Below are 12,590 nucleotides of genomic sequence, written 5' to 3' on the forward strand. Positions count from 1 at the left end.
ATGTTATCAGAGTTACAGAGGAAGCAAATATTAATTTAATGACATGGTGGAGCATTAACGTAGTGGACATTTATATACAAGAGATGCTAGCAGATTTTACATCTTTTCTTATAAAAACCTTTAGTGAGGGTTATAAATAAATACTATGGTTGTAGCGTGAAGGAATCCTCTCTAAGCCCACCAGGAGATTTCCACACACAAGAGTCAGCTCTAAGTATCCTCCGATCACCTACAATAGGGGGAATAAAACTCTGAATACTCAATTGTACTCAGCAAGACTTACCCGACAGGAGGAAAATAAAAGACTACAAGGATATGCAAGGCTTATTTGGCTTGTGGGTTATTGCATCTACGGAAGCATTACTAAATGTGCGTCCTTATATTCAATTTTATTAGTAGTCATCACTAGTTCTTTAACTAACCATTCTATGTAAGCACCTATGCTACTTTCAAGCAGGTGGTAAGCAATCAGAACAATTTTATCACCTTTCAAGTTCTAGTTCTTACTATGGTGCTAGACCATAGCCAAGTCGTACCGTCTCATAGAAACGGTGATTCATGAATCAATGTATCCCAGCTGTAGGGGACCGTGACGCCTAAGAGGGGGGTGAATTAGGCAACTTAAAATTCTAACTCTAAACTATGGCCTCTTTTTCTAACCCTAGCAAAACTTATGCAATAGATAAACTATCTAAATGTGCAACTACGGTTTTGCTAGTGTGTTGCTATCTCTACCGCAAAAGGAGTAATACAATCAATATAAATGCGGAAGCTAAAGAGCAAGGTAGAGATATGCAAACTCCTGTCGACGACTCCGGTATTTTTACCGAGGTATCGAGAAGTGCGCAAGCTTCCCCCTAGTCCTTGTTGGAGCCCCTCGCAAGGAATCCCTCGCAAGGGCCAAGCTCCCGGTCAGGTAACTCCGTGGATAGCCTCGGGCCTTCCCCACGCGCAAGTGGGTCTCCGATGTGCCTTCTGGCAAGCCTCTCCCGGATGCTCCTTGCCGTCTTCACTATCAAGCTTTCAGCCAAAACGCCACGGGCCTTGTTCCCTCCAGTACATGGTGGCGGCCACACCACAATCGTGGTTGGTGTGATCTCCCAAGACTACAAGCCCCTCCGATATACAACAATGGTGCGCGCAAGCACCGAGTGGTAAGAGGTATGCAAACCTCACTAAACACTAGGCCTAAACCTAGAGCAAGCGCATAAGCGGTGGTCTAATCAACCTAAGCACTTCGCAAAGCACCTACGCTAATCACTTGATGAATCACTAAGCAATATGCAAGTGGAGATCACTAAAATGGTGTATCAACACCCTTGATATGTTTCCTCAGCTCCACACACTTCAAATGGCTGGTTGGGGGGGTCTATTTATAAGCCCCACTGAGAAAGTAGTCGTTGGGGACGGACTCCTGCTTTTCTGCTACTGGCCGGAAGCTAATCACGTCCTGACCGGATGCGTCCGATCGTCCCAACCATTAGAGCCATGATCAACTGATTGGACGCTGCCAGTGTCGAGTCACATGCCACCGAACATGTTCGGTCGCAATTTCGTAACTCTAGAACCTTTCTGTACTTGATCGAACGCCGCAGTTCTGCATCCGATCAATTTGCCGCCAGTGTCCGATCTAGCGTCCGGTCGCTGCCGCTGACGCATGCTGTTGCCAAGCCACTGATCGGAGCGTCCGGTCCAGCATCCGGTCACCTCTGTGAGCTCGTATCTTCACGATCTTTTGTTCGGCTTGGTTCCTATCTTCATGCTTGGACTTTGCTTGATATCTTGGGTCTTCTCTTGTGCTCCTAGGGTCTTGCTTATGGTGTTGATCATCGAATCATCACGTCGCCTTCGTCCAAGTCACATCTTGCACCCTATTGAACTACAAAACAATCACTTGCAAATTCATTAGTCCAATTTGGTTATGTTGGTCATCAAACACCAAAATCCAAAGTAAATGGGCCTAGGGTCCATTTTCCTTACAATCTCCCCCTTTTTGGTGATTGATGACAACACGACCAAAGCAAGCAAATAATAGGATTTTGAAATTTGAAAACTACCTACTTGCTAGGATGCAATGCAAGGGGCAAGGTTATATGATGCTAAAAGATACTACTTATAAAACTAAAGAATACCACATAAAAACTTATCTTGCCCTTGTAAATGTCCCCATGTGGTATTATGGACTTAAGCCTTGCTTCCTACAAATTCTCTCCATTGCATAGACTAATCCATAATCCACTATGCTCCCTTTCTCGGACTATTACCACTTGTAGACCATTACCACTTGTAAATTATTATGGTCTAGCTTTTGGCCGTACAAATTAATGCTTGCTTTTGGTCCTCTAAATTCTCCTCCTTTGGAATCAAACACCGAAAAGGAAGACATTAGTGGCACAAGGGAGGGTCAAACTTTATGATCATTTGTGTGTAGAGTGGAATAGATCACAAAATTTGACTCTCACATTATATAGATTAAGCTCCCCCTAAATATATGCATACATGTGGTAGAAGGCAAAGCATATGCATAATTGGCAAATTATTGCTCAAGGTAATTTAATCTATACAATGCATGGAGAAAGCATAAAATATCAAAATGAAATCAACATGATGATATTGATTTAGAAATACCACATGTGGAAACCAATTTGATTTCTACCACTTGCCATAAATGGTGGATATTTGAAGTATGATGCTTAACTCCGAGGACTTTATTTTTCTTGCAATGAGACTACTACACACATGATAAGCTTGAAAAGGTGTTAGTCTCAAAGCATCCAACTTGTAGAGTAACCTCCCCCTAAATTTGTGCACACAAGTATGGAATACTTGTAGGAAACATGCACATTGATTTTAGAATAAAAAATACCACTTGAAAGATGACATCACATGAATGTGAGAGTCATTTTTTAAGGCGATATTCGAAAGAAATTATCTACAATTTGGACTTTGGCACATATTAGATGAACAATTGTAAGACAAGTTATGTGCCGTGCTCCTAAACAATTTTAAACCATGTAGGTTTGTTCCAAGGGTTAAGAATGAAACCGAGCAAGCCTACCATAATATATACCTATTGTATGCATGACAAAAGATATAACCATGCAAATACAAACATAGGCATGAAAAGTAACTAGATGCTTAAAGATACCAATTTGTAGGAAATGCAAATTGATACTACTTGAATGAAATTGAATCTAGTTACCTAACATGGGAAGGGGAATTTGAGTCCATAGTATTCACTAACCCACTTGTCAATGATTTTGTCCATCATGATGCACCCCATGAAATGCACTCATACTTTGCTAAGTCTCTAAATTCCCCGATGTCCATCGAACTTCTCACTTCCCTTTCGGGATCCAAACCTTCTTGGTGCTCTTCATGTTGGAAATGATTTCCTTTGGCACTCAAAAGCGTTTGACCCCATTGTTGGCTTGCCTGTTCACCTTGATGGCCACCACCTTGTCATTTTTCTTCTTCTTCTTTTAACAAGTATGGTGTGGAGGCCTTCTTGTCCACTTTGTTGGTGTAGGTGTTGGAGAGCTTGCTTGTTTGCTTCTTCTCTTTCTTCTTTGCTCCTCCCCCATTCTTCACCTTGCACTCATACGACTTGTGACCTTCCTTGTGGCACACGTAGCAAACCACGTTTGTCCTTCATCAAGCTTCTTCACTCCCTTGACGGTGTTATCTTGATGAAGTTGGGCTTGCTTCGCCTTGCCTTTCACTTGAGTCAAGTCCTTAGTGAGGCGAGCTACTTCTTGCTTGAGTTGCTCATTCTCCTCTGCAACCTCTTGTGTGCATGTATCTACAACAACTTTCTCAACACAAACTTGGTTGCATAAAGATGAGTCTAAACATAAATCATTACAAGAAGTATAGGCATCCTTTTTAGACATGTTGAAGATAGAACTTTTCTTTTTAGATGCCTTGGTGGGGGTTGTACTAACGGCTTCAAGATTAGCAACTTTATTAGTTAGCTCATCACAATATTTGCACATGGTTTCCATTTTAGCAAGCAAATTTTTATAAGCATCTTATGAGCTAGCTAACTTTTCTTTTAATTTTTTATTTTTCTTTACAAGTTGCTCATCATTGATTGTGCATGCATTTGTTATTGCACTAGCCTCAAGTTGCTCATCATTTCTGTACTCGATCAGACGCCGCAGTTCTATGACCAGTCGATTTGCTGTCAGCGTTTGGTCACTGCTGCTGACGCCTGCTGTTGCCGAGCCACTGATCAGAGCGTTCGGTCAATCGCCTTCCGGCGTTCGGTCGCCTCTGTGAGCTTGTATCTTCGCGATCTTGCGTCCGGCTTGGTTCCTATCTTCATGCTTGAACTTTGCTTGATATCTTGGGTCTTCTCTTGTACTCCTAGGGTCTTGCTTATGGTGTTGATTATCAGATCATCACATCGCATTCGTTCAAGTCACGTCTTGCACCCTATTGAACTACAAAACAATCACTTGCAAATTCATTAGTCTAATTTAGTTGTGTTGGTCATCAAACACCAAAATCCAAAGTAAATAGGCCTAGGGTCTATTTTCCTTACACCAGCTGGATACCCCAAAATGCATGCTCCGTTTGTACCCCAGGCACAAACAAGACCAACCCATTCCACTCCTGTCGAGGGGTCTAGGTCCCCATCCAAACTTGGACTCTAAGCCCCCACACTTGAGACCCGGTCTCAGTATGGTGCTTAGACCTCCACCTTTCCCTATCTCCAATCAGTCGGTCTGGAAAGAGCCAAAACCCATGACAAAAGCGTAACGAGCCTTCCTGCTCATATAAGCAAGTATGTGCTCATGATAATAAGTCTATGACCTGACTACCATCCACAACAACGGACGGTCCTCAATTGACATATGCTGAACAAGTGCATTACAAGCCTCGCTCGAATGCTTAACCAAGTCTAGATCCAAAGTACCATTTCGCCATGTCTCCAATTATCATTCATATATATTCCATGTGATAGTAATATAATAACAATAATAATATCTTTCATATCTCTCGCGAGTGACAGGTAATCACTCAATTTCTATCGGATCCTATAGCATAGCAATCTACATGATACTAACATACTAGTAGGACTCATAGGATAATAATATATATATGCAAGTGGTGTCATTCAACTCCTTAAAACTTAATGCACAAGCATAAAATAAAGTGCAGAATAATAGGGGTTATGCACCCGGGCATGTCTGGGCAAGATATAACTAAGGATTAGCATTCCATCAGGCGACACAATCATCAAGGCACCATCTTTTCCGCTACTTCGGTCGACTCCATGATCCATCATTATTTCTATTATGATATACGTGGATGCAACGCAGAGACGTAAATAATCAACGACAACTACAACTCTAAAATACGATTACGCTCCGCAAACTAACGCGCTAGCTTTAATGACTAACGTACTAGTCTACGTATCCACGTCGTCAAGTAAGGCTTCGCCTCCAGAAAAATGTTTTAGTTCTAAAATCCCAAGGTGATTCGACATTTTATTGATTAAACATATATTTTCGAACTAGGGCTCATTTAGCTACCCTAACAAACTAATTATTATGGAGCTACAAAAATTACAGTGAGCACCTAATAATGTTAGGAATTTACTGTAAACATTTCGGAGCCAACATTATTACCAATTTATCACAAAAATTCCTATAAGTTTATACCTTACAATATTAAGTATCTCAAATTAATTAGATAACTCCTGAAAATATTATAAAACTATGTGAACAAAATATACTAGAAGATAGATCATGATTTTTGAAACCTAGCAAAATTAGTTTCACAATTGTTGGCCAATTACATAAATTTCTATTGAATTTACAAATTTGCCTTCGAAACTAAATTAGAAAATGCATTAGAAAAAGGAAAGGGTCGGCAGCAACCCCTTCAGGCCCGGTAGCCCAGTGCGGCGCGGCTACGCGCGCGTCATGGCAGCCTAGTACGGCCTAAGGACGGGGGCGCCCGCGCGCTACGATGGTTTTGCAGAGAAGCCCCCGAGCTTTGAGGTAATAGTACGACTACCATGTGTACTGTTCCTATCGGCAGTGGCTTTGCGACCAAGCCCTCGGTTATTTTTGTCCTCACCATGGGCTGGTCCCTAGAATCCCCGCGCTTGCCAGCGCGGCAGCCATCGGCATAGGGTAGCTACGTCGAGCAACCTAGGCTTGCTAAGACGGGAGTAAGGGGTCGACCACCACCTACGGCTAAACGCGCACGACTAGGTGGTGGTTAGCGGCTCGGGGATGTACTAACGCGAGCTATAGCGGCGAGCGGTTATCCACGGCGGTGACACGGCCGTTCCGATGACCTAGAGCGCTAATAGAGGGGTAGAGACGGCGGGGAAGCATCAGGATCTCACCGAGGACCGTTCTACGGTGACGGTTGAAACTTGGGAGTGCCGAGGTGATCTAGCCATGCGCGCCCAAAGTGCATGGCGACGCTCTGAGCGCAGCACCGACGCGTCCCCACACCATCGTCGAGCATCCTGGCCAAAGTAGCGCAAGCACCGGATGGAGGGAGTCAAGGCTTGCTCAGGGTTACGAGCAATTGAACTGCTACCACTCCTACATGCCTTACCTCCCGACCTACCAGTTCGGCGGCGCACATGACCGGCGGTGGGGAGAAACCAAATTCGCCCACGACAGACAACAACTGGACTCGGTGTAACTGGGCACCTAGCAAATTTCCTCTGCTACTCGCTGACTTGAGGAATTGGACTAGGAAGCCTTGAGCTGGTGATTAAGAAAGGGGAAAGGAGAGTGGTGCACTGCCACCGCCACATCGCGAAAAGCGGCCCCGACAGAGGTGGTCTGGCCACAACCCGATGAGGCACGACAGCGCGGAGATATGACCGCACGAGCGAGGGATAGGCGGTGCGTCGGTTAGCGCTTGAACGGAGCCATCGAAGGTGTGCCCGCGTGCGGCCATGCGCACGCAGCAGCACGGCGTCGCGATGCAGTAGACTACGTATGACATCGAGCTCGGGCTTGGTAGGTGGGTTGTGCGCCTAGGAACAAATGCTACAGTGCTGGGTAAGTCAGAGGCCGTGGGACAGCGCCACGAGCAGCTGCGCAGCTCGAGACAAGGAGGGTCGTGGGTGGGGCAGCCACACAGCAGGGCAGCAGCGGCGGCCGAGGGGCGAGTGCCGAGGCCATCGGCCAGCAGCAGGCATCGCAGCTGAAGGTGGCGAAGCCACGGCCACACCACAGCTAGGCCGAGGGCGGCCACCATCAGCCTGCCCACGCACGCATGCGGCCAGAGGCAGCCACGGCGCGCACCGAATGCGGTGACCACGCACTCCCGATTGAACGACCAGACACGTGCTAAGCACGAATTTTAAAGCGTGTCTAAAAACTAACCTAACACAGTTGAAGCTAAACTACCTCGACCATGCTAACGAGGGTACATCAGTTTACCATAAGGAGCAAAAACACAACATGGACCTTTAGCTAGATTTTTTAGAATTAATTCACCAACATGGCATTGTCACACTGCTTTCAAACTTAAAATTTCTTCCAAGTCTTGAGCTGAATTTGACTTCAAGTTTTATTTCCAAGCCATTAAAAATATTAGCTAGTCATATTATTTTTCTACAGCAAGAATTGCATTGTCATCTACAAAGTTTGTATTTCAAACCTTATTTAGGTGTCACACACATGTTCTATACACTGTTCACCTAAACGGCCGTTTAGCCCGTTTACACACCGTTTAAACGCTACACGGTGGTACACCGTTTCCGTTTACTCGGTTGTTTTGACCGTTTAAACGGCCGTTTTTTCCGTTTAAACACCCGTTTTGTCCGAATAATGGGCTAAACGGTAGGTGACCGACTGTTTACCATTTAACGTTTAGGATAACACTGGTTCTATAATACTTTTGTTCAATAAAATTGGTTTTCCACCCTACTTGACATAACATGAGTTATTGAATAAATCTTTATTTAACATTTTTATTGATTATTTTAGGCTATAAGAAATTTATCAACACATTCAATCACATGCATTATTATATAAACATGATGCTCATGACATGATTTAATAGTTTATTTAAGGCGTAACACCGAGGGTGTTACAGAAGTTTGGTTCCTGATATTACGAGCCATATGACTACAGCCTCTTGTCCCAACTGTGGACAACAAGTTTGTTGACTGGTGGGTGTCGAGTAGGAAACGCGTGCACAAGTCTGGATGAAGTGGTTTCGACTGTCATGTACTGCTAGTAGTTTGGTTGCTATGGGAGGAGTGGAATGGAAGTCTTTGATGGGTTTCAACATCATGATATTACTCCTGCGATTTGGATTAAGGAGGAGGCTATAGTAAGGAGGAGGTAGAGGTCTGGATTATGGCGGGGATTTATCGGCTTCGGTCGCTCATTTTAGGTTCAAAAACAATGGCTAACTCAGTATGTACACCTAGGTTGCTTAGTTGTAGATTGTATGTAATAGTCTTTTCTATAAATTGTCAATTGTGCCGGCTAAACCCTCCATGACTTAGTTGTAGTCATTTTGCTTCTCCTCTTAATGAAGCCTAGGTGTGTTTGCGAAAAAAGGAACTAAGGAAAGCTGCAATATGGTTAGAGCAGTTTTGCTTAATCGTTCTTTTTCATCATTCTGTATGCAGAGACAGGGCTATGGTAAGCAGAATGAGATCCTCTCCAGTCAATTTACCTGTGTCTTGGTCACCTACATGTAGCCTTGATGCTCGTCAGACCCGCCTATCAATGACAAATGCACCATGCAATCAAACTCAGAGGAACTGATTCTCTGGCAAGCGACTGAAAGTGGATCATCATAACCCTATATATATGTTATTAATGCCTGAAAAAGATCTCAAAATAACACTATGACAGTGAGAAAAAGTCAACATATATATACCTAAGAGCATTTTCAGCAGACTACCTAAACAGGGCCCCTACTCTATTTTTATTAGTGGAGCAAAAAAATCCACAACCCTCCCACTATCCACTTCTGTTGGCCCAACAAATGGGCACCTAAATTTCTGTTGGCAGTTTTTCCCTCCCCGTGCTCACACACCACAGCCGGTGCACGACTTCAGATCCACCGCCTCCATGACCGTTCCCCACGGTGGCTTGCGGCCTGTGGCACCTCCCCGACGGTGGGCTTCTCCAGATGCACCGGACCGTCCCCTACGGTGGCCAGTGTCCCTGCCCCGCAGGTGGCATGCGGCCCTTCCCTGCCACGCCGATGGTTGAGTTAGACGTCCCCGTCCCCTGTGGCCTGCCCATGGCCGAATCGGCCATTCTCCGTCCCCCACCGATGGCAGAGTCAGCAGTTCCGTGTCCCCCACTGATGGCCGAGTCAGCAATTCTCCTTCCCCCACCGATGGCCGAGTTTTTCTATAGTGATGAGAGGAGGAAGAGGACGACATGCGGATTCCACATGTCATTCTCTATTATGATGAATTTGGGGGGGGGGGGGGGGGGGCTTGTTTTAGATAGTGTTGCTAGAGGAAACAACGACAACAACAATCATACCAAAATATAAAAGTCGGAGACCTATTTTAGATAGTAGTGCTGGAGATGCTCTAACCACTTACAATATTGTAATTGTAACCGGTTTGAATTATGCACAGATTATTTTAATGAATCTCAATCAACTCACTAACATGCCTAGCATACTCAGATGAGAAAGACCCGATAACTAAGGGCCTGTTTAGTTTCCAAAAAAATTTGCCTCCTACAGTAAAAGAGCATGTTTGGACACATGCATGGAGTACTAAATGTAGAAAAAAAACTAATTGCACAGTTCTCGGCAAAATCGCGAGACGAATTTTTAAGCCTAATTAGTCCATGAAAAGCCTTAAGTGCTACAGTAACCCACATGTGCTAATGACCGATTAATTAGTATCATTAGATTTGTCTCGCAATTTTCTGATGGGTTCTGTAATTTGTTTTTTTATTAGTATCCAAAAACCCCTCCCGACATCCTTCCGACACATCCAATGTGACACCCAAAAATTTTTACCTCCACAACTAAACACACCCTAAGCAGATATTGAGCAAGGGACCTATCATACGGTAGTTTCAGAAAGGCAGACAATACAGTAATAAGAACAGAAATATGTCTGGGACATGAGAGCCCAGCATATGACATCTTCAGTTTGGCCTTCAGATGGTCGCCTGGCTACTAAAAGACGGGGAAGACATTTCCGTCACAGAAGCCATGGCGCTTAGCGCTGCTTTAAGGACATCCTGCGAGCACCCGGGCTTCACAATGCTTTTCACCTTCATTGCGGACAAGCAAACACAGGGAGAAGCAAAAAAAGAAATGGTCAACCAACGCTCTGTATCGGTTTTGAAATGGTGAAAAGTCAATTAACAAAGTCAGTAAAGTACCTTCTCCAAGTACTCCTGCAACTGCTTGATTCTTCCCATGTAGTTCCGATCTTCAACGCATAATGAAATCGGCTTTGTATTAGCACCCTGCCCTTCGAACTGAAGTGGCCCAGGGTTTCGGTAGATGTCTTCCATCACGAAGCTGGAAGAGTTTTGTCTAAACAGCCTGGAAAACAAAGAAAATTTAGGGCCGTTTGGATTTTTTTTATTTAAAGAAATTAAAATCTACTTAATAAACTATGCTATTTGGTTTCTGCTGCGTTTTCGAGAAAAGAAACTATGCTATTTGATATGGAATTTGAGATCCCATCGCTTTCCAAAGTTCACATATAAGTCTATCTTAAATTCATAGGGTGGAAGATAAAAATTGATTCTATAGATCACCATGCTATGTTTCTACTTTACAACTTATAACACGCTCGTTTCCCTACGGTAGAAATGCAACATATAAGTATCTCTTCTATAGCCAATAATAATATACAAATATAACCTATATAGATCCATATTAGCTTAAGTAACATGTATCTAAATTATGATTAGTAAAATGAATTCAATTTCAGGATCCATACGGCCTCCGTGAAAAACAACGAGAGCAGATGAGCATTCGGCATTCAACATTCGACAGATGTAGAAGAAAAGGACAAAATCCCAAAGCCCATAGAAAGAAGTGATGGCTAAATAGAATAGATATACTTTCGTACTTAGGACACGTTTAGTTGGCAAAAATTTTTGGTTTTGGCTACTGTAGTACTTTCGTTTGTATTTGACAATTAGTGTCTAATTATGGACTAATTATGTTTAAAAGTTTCGTCTCACGATTTCTCACCAAACGGTGTAATTAGTTTTGTTTTTCATCTACATTTAGTACTCCATGCATGTACCGTAAAATTTAATGTGATACTTTATGGTGAAAATTTTTAGAATCTAAAGAGGGTCTTGCTCGTATGCTTTTCCTTTCAAGTCAACACTCGCCATGTGGACAGCAGGCTTACCGATTTGACACGTGGCAGGACCACGTGACCATCTCTTCACGGTCATCATTAGACTGTTAACGAGGAAAAGCTGATTCATTTAAGAAAGGACTTCAATTATCAAAAATCTTGCAGTAATGGGAGCAGCGCCACATTTCCACTTGTTTACTGGACTCTTAAGGTTGGTCACAGTGGCCATGTAGCCGTTCAAACCAGCTGCTATGATGTGATTGTAAGAAAAATGGATCCTAGACTTATTTACTTTGGATTTTGATGTTTGATGACCAACACAATTAAATTGGACTAATAAATTTGTAAGTGATTGTTTTATAGTTCAATAGGGTGCAAGACGTGACTTGGACAAAGACGACGTGATGATCCGATGATCAACACCATAAGCAAGACCTTAGGAGCACAAGAGAAGACCCAAGATATCAAGCAAAGTCCAAGCATGAAGATAGGAACCAAGTCATACGCAGGATTGCGAAGAAACGAGCTCACAGAAGTGACCGAACGCTGGACCAAACACTGGCAGTAGCGACCGAACGCTGGACCGGACGCTCCGATTATGGCTCGGTAGACAGGCAACCGGACGCTAGACCGGACGCTGGCGGCAACCGACCAGACGCAGGGCAGCAGCGTCCGATCGAGTATAGAGAGGTTCCAGAGCGGCGAAACTGCAGCCGGACGCGTCTGGTGGCAGGTGACCTGACGCTGGCAGCGTCCGATCAAGTGTTCGCGGCTCCAACGGTCGGGACGACCGAACACGTCCGGTCAGGATGAGTTCAGCGTCCGGTCAGTAGCAGAAAAGCGAGATTTCGTCTCCAACGGCTACTTTCTCAGTGAGGCTTATAAATAGACCCCCAATCGGTCATTTGAGTAGTGTGGAGCTGAGGAAACATACCAATGGTGTTGATACACCATTTTAGTGATCTCCACTTGCATAGTACTTAGTGTTTTATTAGGTGATTAGTGTAGGTGCTTTACGAAGTGCTTAGGTTGATTAGACCATCGCTTATGCGCTTGCTCTAGATTTAGGCCTAGTGTTTAGTGAGGTTTGCATACCTCTTACCACTTGGTGCTTGCAAGCACCATTGTTGTACATCGAAGGGGCTTGTAGTCTTGCGAGATCACACCAACCGCGTTTGTGATGTGGCCGCCACCGTGTACCGGAGGGAACAAGGCCCGCAGCGTTTCGGTCGGAAGCTTGATAGTGAAGATGGCGGGGAGCATCTGGGAGAGCTTGCCGGAAGGCACGTCG

General features: G+C 44.1%; 1 pseudogene; it reads right to left on the reverse strand.

Annotated features, from left to right (window-relative positions):
- Positions 1 to 10,061: 10,061 nt before the first annotated feature.
- LOC136526728 (pyrophosphate--fructose 6-phosphate 1-phosphotransferase subunit alpha-like) overlaps positions 10,062 to 12,590 on the reverse strand; it is a 63,111-nt pseudogene continuing 60,582 nt past the window's right edge.

This window comes from Miscanthus floridulus, chromosome 19, assembly GCF_019320115.1.
Source record: "Miscanthus floridulus cultivar M001 chromosome 19, ASM1932011v1, whole genome shotgun sequence".
NCBI classification, from domain to species: Eukaryota; Viridiplantae; Streptophyta; class Magnoliopsida; order Poales; family Poaceae; genus Miscanthus; species Miscanthus floridulus.